At 37.6% G+C, this 16,966-nt stretch overlaps 1 protein-coding gene across 1 annotated transcript in view; it reads right to left on the bottom strand.

Annotated features, from left to right (window-relative positions):
* Nucleotides 1-16,966, bottom strand: part of LOC139978947 (uncharacterized) — a 43,767-nt gene that overhangs the window by 25,319 nt on the left and 1,482 nt on the right. The window contains exon 2 of the mRNA XM_071989536.1: nucleotides 16,839-16,928. The gene's annotated coding sequence lies outside the window, so the exon portion shown is untranslated. The remainder of the gene's footprint in view (nucleotides 1-16,838; nucleotides 16,929-16,966) is intronic.

Raw genomic sequence — 16,966 nt, 5'->3', positions numbered from 1 at the left:
AAATGTAACATTTGGGTTGAAATGTACAGAACTTGCTCAAATGTGGTATGGCTAAGATAGTTAAGATAGTTAATGAATTATATTTTACCATTGTGCTTGCATAACAAAAATATAGTAATAATATACTAATTTAATAAAAAGTTATAGACATATATAATACATGCCAATTTCACTTGTGTTGTGCCCCACATTATGGAATTATAGGGATATTTTTAAAACCAGATTTTTCCTAGTACACAATCTATATATACAATATCTGTCATGGTCATTATTATGCGTACCACAGGAATAATTCCCCTTCAATGTTATAACTTGACAATTAGCAGTAATTGCTAATTACCTGATTTGACCCTCCGTTACATGTCCCTCCGTTACCCAAAAATACATTTTTTTATATTATTTCCTAGTCATTAAATGTTGGGAAACTTTCATAATTTGTATAAAACACTTTCTTAGAATTAACCAGTCAAGAAATGTTAAACCATGGATTTAGCTCATTTTTATGCTAGAGTAAAGAACAAGTGAACTAGTGTCCCTCCGTACCAGTAACAGAGGGACAGTTGTTTACCACATGCTCTTGTGCACAGATTCCTGGGAGTTAACTTGCTACTTAATTGTTGTGTTCTTTGAATAGATTCCTTGACTTCCTGTTTATGTGAAGAGAACGATAGCTTGCATAAAATGATTCCTCAGAATGTGAAGTCAGTAGGCATCTTGGCAAGAAACAGAAACAAATTTGTGCACATGGTACAGTGCAGTACCTGTGAACTGTCTACTGTATATACACGTGATTAATTGACTTGTTTCGAACTGTACAAGCCCCCCCCCCCCCCTCACAGTTTCTCATAATGCAGTTAGAGAGTGTTAAATGATGAAAAGTGCTCTGCTTAAACTTGTCCTTTAAACCAATTTCTTATTATTTTTTACTTTTTTCTTAAATCTTTTAGTAACCACATATGCTAATGGTTTGGTGAATAAAGCTATTGGTTTAATACTCTTATCCTTGTTTCGCTAAGTAATATAACTGTTAGTCTAATAGCAATGAAAATATTGAATCTATAGCAGCAAAACAGGCAAAAGACTACACTAAACAGCACCGAATATTTTGTGACCCTTCGTTACCATCAGAATTGTCCCTCCATTACTGTAGAAGATCAAATGTAGATTTGACAGTTGATGCCTGTTCATCTAATTTTCCCTTGGTATATGTGAAGCAATGCACCAGCCAACACAAGATATCAGTTACATGGTCAGTGCACAGTGGCGAAGCTAGGGGTATTGGTCAGGGTGCGAGAATGGTCTTTAGGGGTGCTTTCAACACTATCTAAGCGAGCGCTACCACAGGTTGGCGCGGATCGTACAGAAATGTTTTGAGTAAAGATACTCCCTAGATCGCCGGAACTGACCCTTCCCAGCGGGCCTTGCTAATTTGCAGATAAACGAAGAATAAATAGGTGTCATCGCCACCAACAAAATGTCATTTTTTTCTTGTGATTGGTATTTGAGAGCGCAATAAAGTCAATAATCACGAATAAGTAAAAAGTGGTAAAAAGCCGAAAAGGGCGCCAGCAGTCCATTTGAGTCCGTCAGGTGGAAGGGGGGGGGGGGGGGGTTTGCCCCCTCTGACTGTATGGATGCTCTGCCACTGTCAGTGTAACTTAAGAACAGTGAATTTGACATCTTCAAAAGAAAGTGTGAAACACATATTCATTTTGTGTCCCTCCGTTACCGTGATATTTTTCATGCCATATTTTTCCTACAGTAACAGCCACAAGAATTAAATATATGGGTATGAAGCAAGTTACTACCTATCTAGACATAGGCGTAGTAGCCTAATTCGATTTGGGGGGCTGTAAAGACTTGCCCGAAAAATAAAATAAAATAAAATAAAAAATAAAATAAATGTTCGCGCACTCCGCACGTTCAACATGTTATTGTGCATATCATATGGGCATTCATCGGTTATAACATCACATGCCAATAACATACATTCATTTTTCATCTTATTACCTTTCCATATTTGTTAAAATTATTGGGGAATTTGTTACAACAACAATGATCATAAGAATATAAGTTTAACCATTGAAAAACACATTGCAAAATATGCTTCTTTCAGTAGGTGCCCGAAAAATCCTCAGCATATTGCCGAATTTTCACCCCAAATAATGAAATTACACTGCAAATTATTCTTTTTTCAGTAGGTGCCTGAAAATTCTCAGCGTTTTGCCTGAATTTTCACCAAAAATTTTGGTTGGGGGGCTACAGCCCCCCTTCCCCCCCCCGCCTCCTACGCCTATGTGTCTAGATAACCACACAAGAAATTGCAAAATAATCACCCAAGCTAATGCAGAGAGAAACAAAATGTGTCAGTAATACAGTCAAATGTCCCTCCGTTACCGCTTGACCAGTCAATAAGTAGGCTATTGTCCAACAAATGATCTCTATAGTATTATTTTGTTTACAGTACTACTTGGTAGTTGGTTCACAGGGATGTTGCCAGAGCATTATACATAGGGGTGGGGGAAGGAGGGTATCGGGCAATCTTTACCAACTGAAAAATAAAAAAAACAGGGATTGCCTGTATCGGGCCCATAAGTGGGGTTAAACTGTTTTTTTAAGCTGACGAGTGAAAGTTTAGGCACAAGTAATCCTTCAAAGTAGTCCTCCAAACCTTAAGGTGGAGCCCCAGATTTGGACCTACAGTGCAAGGGCCACCTCGTCCCTTCCGGTTCCTACCCCTATTATAAGGAAAAATTCCAGTTATCTGCTGCAAGCTCCGGTATATTACAGTAGGATTCAGTGTTTAATGCTATCAGGGCAATTCCTGGCATTCATTAGATCACTACTCTGTCAGCAAATACTCATTTGTCCAGTTTCTCATGCATATTTACTAATTCTGTGGCATTTTCATATGTAAATTTCCACACAATGTCCATCAGCCTAGTTGGTAATTCGTTAGAATTTCAATCAGCCAATGAGCAGGAAGTAAGTATTGCATAACACTATTGAGCACTTGAATCATTATAAAACACAGAAGGGTAAAATCTGTGATCGTTGCAATCTCCACAGCGCAGTGAAAACCACACTCAGGGAAAACAAACGCAGTATAGGTGTATACAGTACACTTTACTTGAAGGCAATGTTGATAGAACCAGATGCCAGAGCTTAATAGATGAAATTTGCCCTCTTCAAGAAAAGAATTAAAGCAGGAGGGCATTTCCATGAAAAAGTGGACATGGGCTCAAAATATAAATTCTGCAATCACATCTTGTCATTGGTTAAATGTTGTTGTAAACATATCCAAGTTTGTGGAATCAATATGATACCTTCCTAAATATTGATTTTTTTTGTTGTAGAATTTTGCATATGAAGTGAAAGGATGCTGTAATGCAAATTTTGTGCACAAATTATTAAAAGATTTTTTTTTGTTCTCCTAAGAAATTAAATGGTATACTCAACTGATTTGTTTATTTATTGCTTACATAGTGCACTAACTTCAGATATCACTACCAACCTTTTGAATATATAATCAAACATAATCAATATTTGCTTTATTCAAACCTCTATCAGCTAATGTAAAGTGAGTAACCAAAATTAATATTTTTCCCCATACATCAAATATGACACTACTAAAAATCTCATAATTGGATTTGGGTTTCTACTCATCACCCCGAAATGTGAAACAAGTAAAGAAATGATGTGCACCCCACTATGTTAAGTAGGGTAGGTGATGCAAATGGTAACGTGAGTTACCATGTTACGTGAGTTATCATACAGTATAATCATGCTTATAATGTAGACAATTATGCTACCAAGGTATAACTTAAGTCAAACTTGAAGCACCAAATGTGGTGAATGAACATGGTCATTTCAAGTTTTCTACGGTGTTGTTGAGATATGGACAATAATTCATTCACAATGAATTATGGCTTAAAACTAAATATGTTATTGAAGTTCAGTTAGTTTTTATCAGAGTCAATATTTGAGAACTCAAAATTGAATTGGTGGTTTTCACTGTTTAATAATCATTGTTAACAGGGGCGGCGATCTGTTTCAAATATTGGGGGGGGGACATTTGCTTGGATGCAGGCAAATTACTATCAAAGCGGAGCGCCACCATTGGTTGGCGCGCAGCGTACAAGAAAATTTCTGATAGCCCCCCAAATCACCGGAAATGGCACTTCTCGGGCTTGGAAATGACCAACCAGATGTACACTTTTGCCTGAGAACCAAGTTTTCCTAATAGGTTTTTTTTTCATTCATAACCTTTTTTTCAAGATTGTCACCAGTCACACATCATGTTCGACCTCATCGCATCTCCTGTGGATCATTGCCTTTGTAGGTAATTCTATGTAACGCCTCACAATACCCGTCCGCCCCACTTTTCAAGGTTTTAAGCCCATTATTTGTTCAGAACTTGAATAATAAATTCACTTCAAAACATACCCATAATGTTGCACAAAATTTCATCTATATGGACAACCAATTTAGAAAACCCCCCCTCAACCCCTAATAGACCGGTCAATTGCACGAGTAGAGGGAAGTATGATGAAGAATGTTGGTCAAGGAATTTTTGAAAATTCAGACACAGTTAAATTATTGGTGTACAAATATTAAAACCTCTTATAACTGTTACTATAAAACTTCGATATCTTAGAAAATATCATAAAAAAATATGCTCCATGGGGAGGGCGGTCTCCACCCTTCATCCCCCCCTTCCCTTGGCTACGCACCTGCAGTTAGAAATCTTGTAGGAAACAGGCCAAATGGAAACCCAGTGAACCCATATCGATGTGGATCATATGTATGATTGTACGTACTTAGTCTGGGAGCCTGTCACATATGATTTCACCCCATTTAGCCCAGAAGGTTTGACCCCTTAAAGTTACTTAGACCATCTAGGTCATTCACAAAAAAATTGTCAGCTTAACCCCAGTGGTCGGGTTCGGACCCCAGACCCCCTGAAAAATACCCCCCGGACGGGTTAATTTCACCCCATCTAGCCCATGGACCAAACTTTGTCAGAAGGAAGTAGTATGGCTGTATATTACAAAAAAGGCAAAACTGACAAAATTCCTGGTTGGGAAAGGGTTGTCAGACCCCCCACTAAGTCACCCCCAGTCGGGTTAATTTCACCCTATCTAGCCCATGGACCAAACTTTGTCATAAGGAAGTAGTATGGCGGTACATTACAAAAAAGGCAAAACTGACAAATTTCTGAAAAATCAGATATCTGGATTTCCCTTTATTTTTATATCTAATAATTTTCACATTTTGAACCCAAATTTGGCAAATCAATCTTGATCGGGGCTTCATAACTGCGGTTTATCTGTCGAAAATCCTGTAACTGGTAAGCTTTACCTTAGCAATTTGTTTACAAATCACACTTTACTTAAAATATTTGCAAAAGAGGTGGATTGATAAGATGGACACAACAGAATTATGCAAGTGACCTGATGGTGAACAATGACAGAGACGTACTGTATCATAGGAACTAATCAAAAAGACAATATAGACTTTTAAGAATAACCATTTGTATTTTAAAACCTTTAAATCGCATTGTGCCCAATAACAGAAGGGCCTTAAAACTGAGTGAGGCCACATTCGCCATGTTTGTTCAAATGCAGTGTTTGGTGGGGTTCTAGCTGTAACTATTTCCTCTTTTGTGGATGGTATTTCCTAAATTAAATTATCTTGTTAAATAATAATTATTATAGTTTTCCATGACTGTTTGTCATATTGAAGACACAAGTATGGTAATTGCCAGTCCAAACAACCATGTTGAACAAGCAAACTTATTCTACCAACATGAACTGGGACTGGTCCTGTTGAAAGCATGTTGTTATTTTCTACATTTTTCATGCAAAGGAATCTGCTTTACAAGTGTAAAAACTTTTCATATTTAACATTTGTTCCTGGTTCTACATGTATCCATTTCTTGCTTTTACGGTATATATTATGTTACACAAATACAAAAGTGGCCCATGTGACCAGAATGGGTACATCTTTGCTTTCAGACCATTTGGTAAGTTTTTCCATGTTTTATAATACAATGTCTTGAATACTTTCTTTAAACAAAATTCTGGTCTATGATTAGATTGCGTGAATTGAATTGGCTGGGTGGGGGCACCTTTTGGGGGGGTCTGAAAACCCCTTCCCGACCAGCAATTTTGTCAGATTTTCCTTTATTTTAATGTACAGACATACTTATTCCTTTCGACAAAGTTAAGTCTGTGGACTAAGATGGGGTGAAATCAACCCACCTTTTGGAGTGGGTGAGGGTGACATTTGTTGGGGTCTGACAACACCTCCCCGACTGGGAATTTTGTCAGTTTTACTTTTTGTAATGTACATCCATACTACTAACTTTTGACAAAGTTTGGTTTTGCCAAAGTTTGGTCCATGGGCTAGATGGGGTGAAATCAACCCGACTGGGGGTGACTTAGTGGGGGGTCTGACAACCCCTTCCCGACCAGGAATTGTGTCAGTTTTGCCTTTTTTGTAATGTACAGCCATACTACTTCCTTCTGACAAAGTTTGATCCATGGGCTAGATGGGGTGAAATCAACCCGACTGGGGTGACTTAGTGGGGGGTCTGACAACCCCTTCCCGACCAGGAATTTTGTCAGTTTTGCCTTTTTTGTAATGCACAGCCATACTACTTCCTTCTGACAAAGTTTGGTCCATGGGCTAGATGGGGTGAAATCAACCCGCCTTTTGGGGGGTGGGTCAGGGTAAACTTTGTGGGGGTCTGACATCACCTTCCCGACCAACAAGTTTGTCAGTTTTTCCATTTTTGTAACATACTACCATGCTACTTCCTTTTGCCAAAGTTTGGTCCATGGGCTAGATGGGGTGAAATTAACCCGCCCGGGGGGTCTTTTTCAGGGGGTCTGGGGTCCGAACCCGACCACTGGGGTTGAGCTGACAATTTTTTTGTGAATGACCTAGATGGTCTAAGTAACTTTAAGGGGTCAAACCTTCTGGGCTAAATGGGGTGAAATCATATGGGACAGGCTCTTGGCTTAACTCATACACAAGATGCAAACCAAATTTCATTACGGATGCAGTCCGTCTAGCTATTCATTTCGAGAGAAAAAAGTAAAAACTACTTTCGGTCATATAAAGTAACAAATTGTGACATGGTTAGACAGGCGCCTTGCGACGAATTTGCCAAGGGAGGGGCAAAGCTTGTTCCCAAACTTTCTAATTGTAGCGCCACCATAAGTTGGCGCGAAGCGCAAAAGAAAATTTTGGCCGAAAATGCCCCCCAGATCGCTGGAAATGGCACTTCCAAGGCCTTGTAAGTTGCATCTAAGCATTTTCTATTTTGAAATTACTTCGATATCATAAAATAATACAAAACATATGCTTAAAAAAAACTATGCCATCAAATATTGGGGGGGATATTAGATACTATATCCCCCACCTAAAATATTGGGGGGACATGTTCCCCCCGTCCCCCCCCATGATCGCCGCCCATGATTGTTAATATTAGTGTTTACAAGGGTCCAAAAATCAGGAACCGAGTACCCGAGAGCTATTACCCATCGGGTATCTGGGTATCCGGGTACCCGGGGAAAAATTACCCTTGTGTATCGCGATTTACAAGGAACTACATATTGGGTGCTATACTAAATGAATTATATTCTCCTCTGACAATGTTTTCATGTCCAAATAGGTGTAAGATAAGGTATGAAACCTTCCTCAACAATTTCTATTTGCTTTTGTTTCTGTCATTAACTTGTTAATAAATTAACATCACTACTAACATCGCAATGCAGCCACTACTTATGCTTGCTCTCCCATATAAATATCCAATTTAGCTCTTAAACAGTTTTAAATACTACTATCTATTATGCAAGCCCAGGGTTTGCACAGTTAGCCACACAATTGCGTGATTCCCACAATATGATCACATTTGGAATAAACGTTTAGTTAAAAACCACTTGCAATTATTATTTTTTAGTTATCCCGTTTATACCCGTGCAAACACTATAAGGAGATATTGCCACACTGGCCAGAGTCCTTAGTACATAAGATGTTTGGCGATATTGCTTTGTATTCCCTCCTAATTTCAATTTGATTGAATTGCACTATCGAGGACAATGCATTTGGATAATGGTACTGGGGGGAAGTGGTGTTCTGGGTAGGCCTATAATTAATCCTACCCAGATGTGGCAGGGACTCTCTCTAGTAGGGCATATTGAGGGACACTTTACCATTACAGAAGGTATTGTGCATGAGCGAAAAGAGACTCCAAAGTCTTTAAAGGAGCATTTTGTGTTGGTTTTCAATATTTGGTACTCCTCTTTTATCCCATAACAATGTTGCTTATTAGCTTGACTTGTCCTGTTTCACGTCCAATAATATTACAACAAACATTGTCAATTTTACATTTTTTACGGAGAGCCAAACGTTCCATAAATGTCGAAAAAGAAAGTGAAGTGTCCAAGTTAATATATATATGTCCAATTCGATATCAACATGTTACAAGTCGATATCAGCATGTTACAATTCTATATCAGCATGTTACAATTCCATATGAACATGTCGAAACAAAATACAATATGCCATTGCGTCTATCAACATGTCAAATTCAGCATCAGCATGTCGAAAACTTGTAACAGCATGACACGTACTACACTGGTCATGTCAACATGCTATATTTACGTCGTGCTATAATTTTGGCACTTCGGCGCGCGCCAACGTTTCGTATATGTCGAGATTTATTTCAGTATGTCCAAAACTTGTGTCAGCATGGTGAGCGAAGAGTAGTGAAGTATTGCCATGACAACGTTGCACGTGGTTCGTGTCGTTCCCACGGTACTATGGTTGAATATACGTTTTAAACTGCTGCAGTAGGTGAAAAATATACCATTGAGAATATCTTCAAGCCCTTATTCGTATTAGTCGCGCCAAAGCTTTGTCCAAACAAAGCAGTTCATTTAATATAATCATTCATAATGAATGTTTTGCAAGAAACTTTTTCTTCCATACCGCGTTTGGTTGGAGAAATAAACCAATGCGTCAGAGAAAACCAGCTTTCGATAGCACCACGCCTCCGAACTCGTCTAGAGGCAACGTTAGAAATAAGAGTATGCATACCCTAACTTTAGCCTTAGTCTAGGCATTGCCTAACTTAGCATAGGCTAAATACAAGTAGAACTTAGTTGAAGTAAATCCCAAAGACAGAGCACGGACTGGATCAAAGGGAGAAAGGGGCCTAGTGAAATTTCCCCAAGAATATTCTTACAAACTTTCAATTATTACCATGTTACTGCTAGTGTCCGCGTCCACATAGGCGTAGGAGCCTCATTTGATTTGGGGGGGCTGTAACGACTTGCCCGAAAAATAAAACCAAAATTTTTTCGCGCGCTCCGCGCGCGTTCCACATGTTAATGTGCATATCATATAGGCATCCATCAGTTATTACATCACCTGACAATAACATAAAATCATTTTCGGTGTTATTACCCTTCCATATTGGTTAGAATTATTGGGGAAGTCGTTACAACAATAATGATAATAATAATATAAGTTTAACCATTGAAAAACACATTGCAAATTCTTCATCTTTCACTAGGTGCCAGTGGCGGAGCTAGGGGGTATTGGTCAGGGGGGGGAGAGAATGGTCTGTAGGGGCGCTTTTGACACTATCTAAGCGGAGCGCCACCACAGGTTGGCGCGGAGCGTGCAGAAATTTTTTGAGTAAAGTTACTCCCTAGATTGCCGGAAATGAGCCTTTCCGGGCCTTGCTAATTTGCAGATAAACGAAGAATAAATGGGTGTCATCGCCATTTGTCAGAAAATTGCACCAACAAAATGTGACAAATGTCAATAGGTATTTGAGAGCGCAATAAAAAAGTCAATAATCGCGAATAAGTAAAAAGTGGTAAAAAGCTGAAAGGGCGCCAGCAGTCCATTTGAGTCCGTCAGGGGGGCATCCGCCCCTTTTGACTGTATGGACGCTCCGCCACTGGTAGGTGCACGCAAAATTCTCAGCATATTGCCCAAATTTTCACCCAAAAAAATTGAAAAAAATGCAAATTATTATTCTTTCAGTGGGTGCCCGAAAAAATTCTAAGCATATTGCCCGAATTTTCACCAAAATATTGAAAAACACATTGCAAATTATTATTCTTTCAGAAGATGCCCGAATAATTCTCAGCATATTGCCGAATTTTCACCAAAAATATGAAAAACACATTGCAAATTATTATTCTTCCAGTAGGTGCCCGAAAAATTCTAAGCATATTGCCCGAATTTTCACAAAAAAATTGGTTGGGGGGGCTGCAGCCCCCCCAGCCCCCCCCGCCTCCTACGCCTATGCGCGTCCAATGACTCACGAATGAATCAACAAGGCATGTGGCGGCGTGTTTATCGGCAAATTTGAATGTAGCCTATGCTGAAATTTTAATCTGAGAAAGGGGGAACAGACTGACCAGTGAACGGATGTGTACGGTGTATTTAGCATCGATGGAACTGGAAATTAGCAGTTTTGTAGTATAGTTAACTACAAGGGCGTAGGAACCGGGGGGCTGGGGGCGCTAGCCCCCCCCAGTGAAAAATATGGAGGGGCAGAAGTATCATTCCGCTCCCGCTCCGCAAGTCAGAAAACCCCTTTTTCATTTAAAAATGAGAAAAAAATCTCATTTGGACCAAATTGCATCTAAGGCCAGGTGAAAATGCAAAATTATATACAAAATGGTATGGGTGGGTTGAAGTGTGCTATATTGCACCAAATTGCATCTGAGGCCACCTGGAAATGCAAAATCCCTCAACATGCTGACACAAGTTTTGGACATACTGAAATAAATCTCGACATATACGAAACGTTGGCGCGCGCCGAAGTGCCAAAATTATAGCACGACGTAAATATAGCATGTTGACATGACCAGTGTAGTACGTGTCATGCTGTTACAAGTTTTCGACATGCTGATGCTGAATTTGACATGTTGATAGACGCAATGGCATATTGTATTTTGTTTCGATATGTTCATATGGAATTGTAACATGCTGATATAGAATTGTAACATGTTGATATCGAATTGGACATATATATATTAACTTGGACACTTCACTTTCTTTTTCGACATTTATGGAACGTTTGGCTCTCCGTAATTTTTGGAACTTTGACTTTGACCCAAATCACATCAAGTTTTCATATCAAATTCTTGCAATCTGTGCGATCCAATCCATTGCATGTATTGTTAGCACTTACTGTAAGGCTCAAAACCTAAGTACTTCGAACTATCATGATCGATTAACCAAAACTCATTAAAATATGTCCTCAAACTTTGCATGTTGCACTAAATAGATTAACATGTAACAAGACTCTAGTTTCTGGGTTCTTTCATTACAGCTCAAAGTCATATGGTGTTGCTTATTTGTGTTAATTAATTTTTAATAACAAATAACTAGTGCAAGGTACCCCAGGGATTCCATAGGGCTTGTAACTCAAAATGTAAATGAACTGTACAATAGAGAGGGCTATTTCCAGTTGTTATGTAATCATTTTAAAGATCAATAGCACAATTACATTATGCAAGGTTTACCATTAGTATGGTGCAATTTATATCTTCTAGTTCAATATAAGGGGAGGGAGGGAGGAATACCTTAAAAAATATATGTTTAATCTATGTTGCATATTTATAGCTGATTTGGAGGTATACTGTACAGAAAGTCCAAATGTATCTCTCAACTACCTATCCTCCTTTAAAGCTAAATTTAGGTCACAATGAGGCCACATGTTCTGTGAAAAAAAACATAATACATGCAGGGGAGGGGGGGGGGGGTATGCTCTGTGACAAAAAAAACATAATACATGCAGGGGAGGGGGGAGGAGGATAATACATGGACAACTTTTATAAATGTTTAACATGTTGCTCTTGCAATTCAGGAGAGTACAAAAATAAAGGGTCACTGAAGGACAGTATACAGGAAAAATGAGGTAATGAGACCATAATTCCTTTATGTTAATTCTGTGACAACAGACAAAAACAGAATACTGCAGTGTTCTCTTTTTATGGTACTTTAGAATGTAGTCAGGGTTGAGGATCCAGACTTGGGGAAAGACCCATTTTTTCACTTGTTCTTTTGTAAATTAATTTACTTTCTTTGTAAAGCGCTTTGAGCAGTAACTTTTGTTTACTGATTTGGCGCTATATAAGTCTCATTTATTATTATTATTATTACTAAAGGGGAGCTCATTAGAGCCTTAACATGAGAGCAGTGAAGGTTAATCAACAGTTGGGGTGATCAATACAAAACATGTTTGGAGATACTCTCACACTAGTGTCTCAATACATAAAATGTAAAGTGATATTGTCACACCGGCATGTGTCTCAATGAATTACTATTCATGATCACAATTTGGCCATGTTCTCAATACATGACTTGCATGAGGATATTGTACAAATTTAATGATCACACTGGCTTTTGTCTCTCTTTACTGTCAGTCTACATAACATGTGTGAAGATACCGGGACAATGAACTGTGTTCAAAACATGAATAAAAATATTGTCACACTGGCCCGTGTCAATACATTTAACTTCAGTGTTGTCATTCTGGCCTTTGTCTTTAAGAATAACATGTGAGGAGATATCATCATAATGGTCATTGTCTAAATACATGGATGGAGATATTGTCACATTTGCCAATTCTCAACACTGGCATGTGTCTCAACACATTAAAATTATGACATTCTATTATCTCAATACACTCACATGTATCAGAGATAAATTGTCACAATGGTTTAATTGTCTCTATACACTAACATGCATATTGATACTGTCACACTGACCAGTGTTTGAATACAACATGTATGGAGGTATTTTAACACTGACCTGTAACTCAATGAGCGTCTCTACAATACTGTCACAATGGCCATTGTATCTAACATGTATCCATCCTTGGGTATGTTGTCACACTGAGCTTTGTCTCTAAACATAACCTGTATGTAGGTGCTGTCACACCGGCCAGTGTCTCAACACATACATAGCAGGTACAGCAATAGGACCATTATCACAAGTGTTGTTTTTTTGTTATTTCTCATTTCCTAATTTTTGTTAAGGTTGCTAGCTTTGTTAAACATTTATTATTTGTCTTTCTAGTACCCTGTGTATATATGCTTAATTATACTTAACTATGTATTTGTACTTGCATGCATACACAAAATAAATCAAATCAAATCAGTGCCTAAATAGGTAGAATGTAAGAAGATATTGCCACACTGGCCAGAGTCCTTAGTACATAAGATGTTTGGCGATATTGCTTTGTATTCCCTCCTAATTTCAATTTGATTGAATTGCACTATCAAGGAAAATGCATTCAGATAATGGTACTGGGGGAAGTGGTGTTCTGGGTAGGCCTATAATTTGTCCTACCCAGATGTGGCAGGGACTCTCTCTAGGAGGGCAGATTGAAGGACACTTTACCATTACAGAAGTATTGTGCCTGGAAAATTCTTGGTAATTTGACAATCAACCTCAAAAAGCTGCTTTAACATATATCAGTGATGGACTTTGCTCCTTCACATGATATTTATGCAGTGTAAGAAAATGAAAAGTTGATGACCAGTGCAATGTACAAGTCCTAACAGAAATTGGAAAGCAAATGTACTTAAATGCCTATTATTCTTAATTTTCTTGTAATGATAAAATATCTGGTAAAACTTCATTTGATTTCAAGAATTAACATGACATTTATTGGGAGGATTAACAGTAAAAGGACTGCTCAGCATTGACAAGTTATAATTAACCTTCATCTCAATTAAGTCTTAATCCATAGTAAACAAAGCAATAACGGCGGACCATTCAAGTTACTTCCTGTTTGATTCAGTCTTAGACAGCAGATTTACACCATATAGTTTAAAGTGGTCCATTGTAGTGTGAACTAATATCCCGCCACACCCACTCACCCCCTAGCTGGATCCGCCCCTGATATAGTGACAATGTTTATGCATTAAATGGAAACTTAACAATTTCAGGCATTATACTGTATGCAACTGTCATTAGACATATATCAGAGACATGTAAATCAAGTCAAGGATCCTATACAACTGATAATTTGGTGAGGAACTGAATTTAGTAAACATACACATTAGCAAAGTGGCAGAAGATATACTTCAGTATGCTATAGGCCTCTACCAAATTTATTTCTTGCTTTCCCTATTGTTCAAGTGTTTATATTTTCAAGCACTCAAAAAATATATGTTACAAACATTCAAATGCTAAAATCCACAAGTTATCCTAACAACTTACATTTAATGATTAGAATATCACATAGGTTTGCTATGTCTTGTCTTTTGCATAAAAGGCAAAAAATAACCAGTTAGCAGCTTTTAATGAAACCCTTGCATACAGTACTTGCAAATATAAAATATAGCTCAAAGCATTCCCTAAATTATCGGGGTACTAATTATGGCTAACCTCAAAGTAGAACTAAGTTAAGCTGGGAGGCACTTTATTGCAAAACACAGAATGGAATATTTTAACCATACTGAAGTACATTTAAAGCGATTTGAAAGAACAAAATGTAAAACGTGGAAAGTTTCTTATATACTTATTCAGTTAATTTTCATTTATTTGCTTTTCATTGTTTTAATTGCTATTTTTATTTATTATTTATCATTTTATTTATTTATTTAATTATTTGTTATTTATTTATTACTATTTTTTTTTTGGGGGGGGGGGGGCAGGTTGTCTGAACCCAAGAATCCCCTGTTTGTACAGGTATGTTATGTACTGTCTCATGTAGTATTTTGAAACAACTGAATATAACAATGATTAAACACTACTCCAATCCTTGAAGAAACTTTATCAATTAAGAAGGAATTGGATCAATGAATCAATTTTGTTGTTGATACTACCTTTACCAAATCCTGCACCCATAGTTCTGAAGGTTATTTTTCCATTTTGAAGAAGATTACTGATAGCTTTACAAATGATTTGTAAATTATTAACTACAGGAAAAAAGTTAAAAATTCATACAGTTGTAATTCTTCCCTCCTATAAGGATAACACTATTCATACACATAGACCCTGTATACTTTCCAACTGATTTAATCCAAAATATTGCGCCCCCCCCCCCCCCAAGGTCCACATCTCTGCAAATACTAAATTCAAATGGTTCAATTAGCACTGGGAAATGACCAATAAACATTGCAACATCTTACATCAAGGGCCTTATAAAATCCAAAACATTCCAAAAGGGGAGGTGGACACCCTACCCCCCCCCCCTTGGACCACTCCCCCAAGTTTCCCTACCTGCAGATATTAACTTCAAATATGCAATGACTTGTACTGAGAGAGAACCAGTAAATATTGCATCTAATTGCTACAAAAATTCCAAACATTTCTTAAAGGGGAAAGGGGGAACCCTTTGTCCACTACCCCCCCCCCCCTGGCCCCACTCTCAGACACCAAATTTTACTACCAACAGCTTCCCAAATGACCCACTTAAGCAACAAAGACATCTCTTCAACCCTTTCCATGTAATTTACCATGAAGGTATCCCATTTCTAGTTACTAAATCAACTGTAATTATAATTTTTCTACAGTAGGGTGTGATTATATAACTTCTCTGTATGTGTGGATATATTATGACTTTTACCTCTCCCTGACTTCTGTAGCTCTCACCTCCCCCATTTATTTTGGTTTCTAACTAGGCCATACACAACACTCAGTCTCATCATCTATAGCATCCCCCCCCCCCACCTGGAAAAATATGTATGCCCCAGTAGGAAAACTACATGAAAAAATTGTAAGCATTGCTTGACAGAGCTGGGAATTAAACTGATACCTCATTTTCTACTTCCCTTACCAATATTTTTAAATTCAGTTTGTCATACAATTTTGTTGCTATAAAATAATGTACAGATTTACTACATGCTAGTGAGTTCATTCTAAAATCCTGCATATTGGTGAAATGTGAAACCATAACACCAACATCTATCTTGATCACATTTTCTATTGCATAAACATTTGTACTTTGTCAATCAATTTCAACATATCCACTCTGGGACATGTTGAAAAAGTGTAATTAAATTCTACAAGTTGCATATGAAATTGTGTGAGTAGATTAATAAATTGTAAAGGTCCATTCCCAAATGTTGTTTATGACAAATAGCACTCAGTTATTCAGCAGAATGTACTAAGACACTTTTTAATTTAAAGCTGATGTTTTGCTTTGATATGTCACAATAATAGAGCATTTTTGTGCAATTCAGAATACTCAATCTTCTAGCCTTTTTAGGTATGTTCATTTAAGCTATGCTCAATGTCATGAATGCATTTTTAATGAATTAAGTGCTGAAGTCAACTCCTCAGTGTAGTTCTCATTGGTAATGTTACATTCTGTATTATAAACTTCTTTACACTGCCCAAAATCTTTTGCCTTCATATCAACACTAAATCAACCTAGTATTAAATGCAGCCTTTTTCCTTCACAGATTTTGTGTGACCTTGCAAACTGGAGGCAATACAGTCATATTATGAATTTTATTCAATTAGTCAATGTATAGATAAACTTAGACATCCAAAAGTTGAAAGCTTGAAAAATCCATAGATATGGTATGTATAGCTTTCTGAATACAGCACAATGTTACTTATGAGCAATTGTTTCAAAACCCATTTTACAAGGTGTTAAATGGTTGAGAAATGCACCTAAAATCTGAACACACAAAGTCCCTGTAACCTCCCGCAAAAGCCTTTCAAATGGTTTGACTATACACCACTCAAATGCCACCACTCTTGGCAAAACATTTTCAGGTGAATTCATGTCCATACTACTTGATTATTTGTGCATGCATCAATAACAATTAAAGGTGACTTACCAGAGTATATCTATAGCCAATTGTGGGTAGTCAGCCATTCATAATTGATGACCAATGGAATTCTCAGTTTGTAACAAATTTCTGCCACGGCTGTGTAATACAAACAAACATTTTTCAATGCAATATCC

This window comes from Apostichopus japonicus, chromosome 2 (assembly GCF_037975245.1).
Source record: "Apostichopus japonicus isolate 1M-3 chromosome 2, ASM3797524v1, whole genome shotgun sequence".
In the NCBI taxonomy this organism is placed as follows: domain Eukaryota; kingdom Metazoa; phylum Echinodermata; class Holothuroidea; order Aspidochirotida; family Stichopodidae; genus Apostichopus; species Apostichopus japonicus.
The sequence above is the reverse complement of the archived record's forward strand: the minus strand, read 5'-3'. Positions and strand labels throughout refer to the sequence as shown.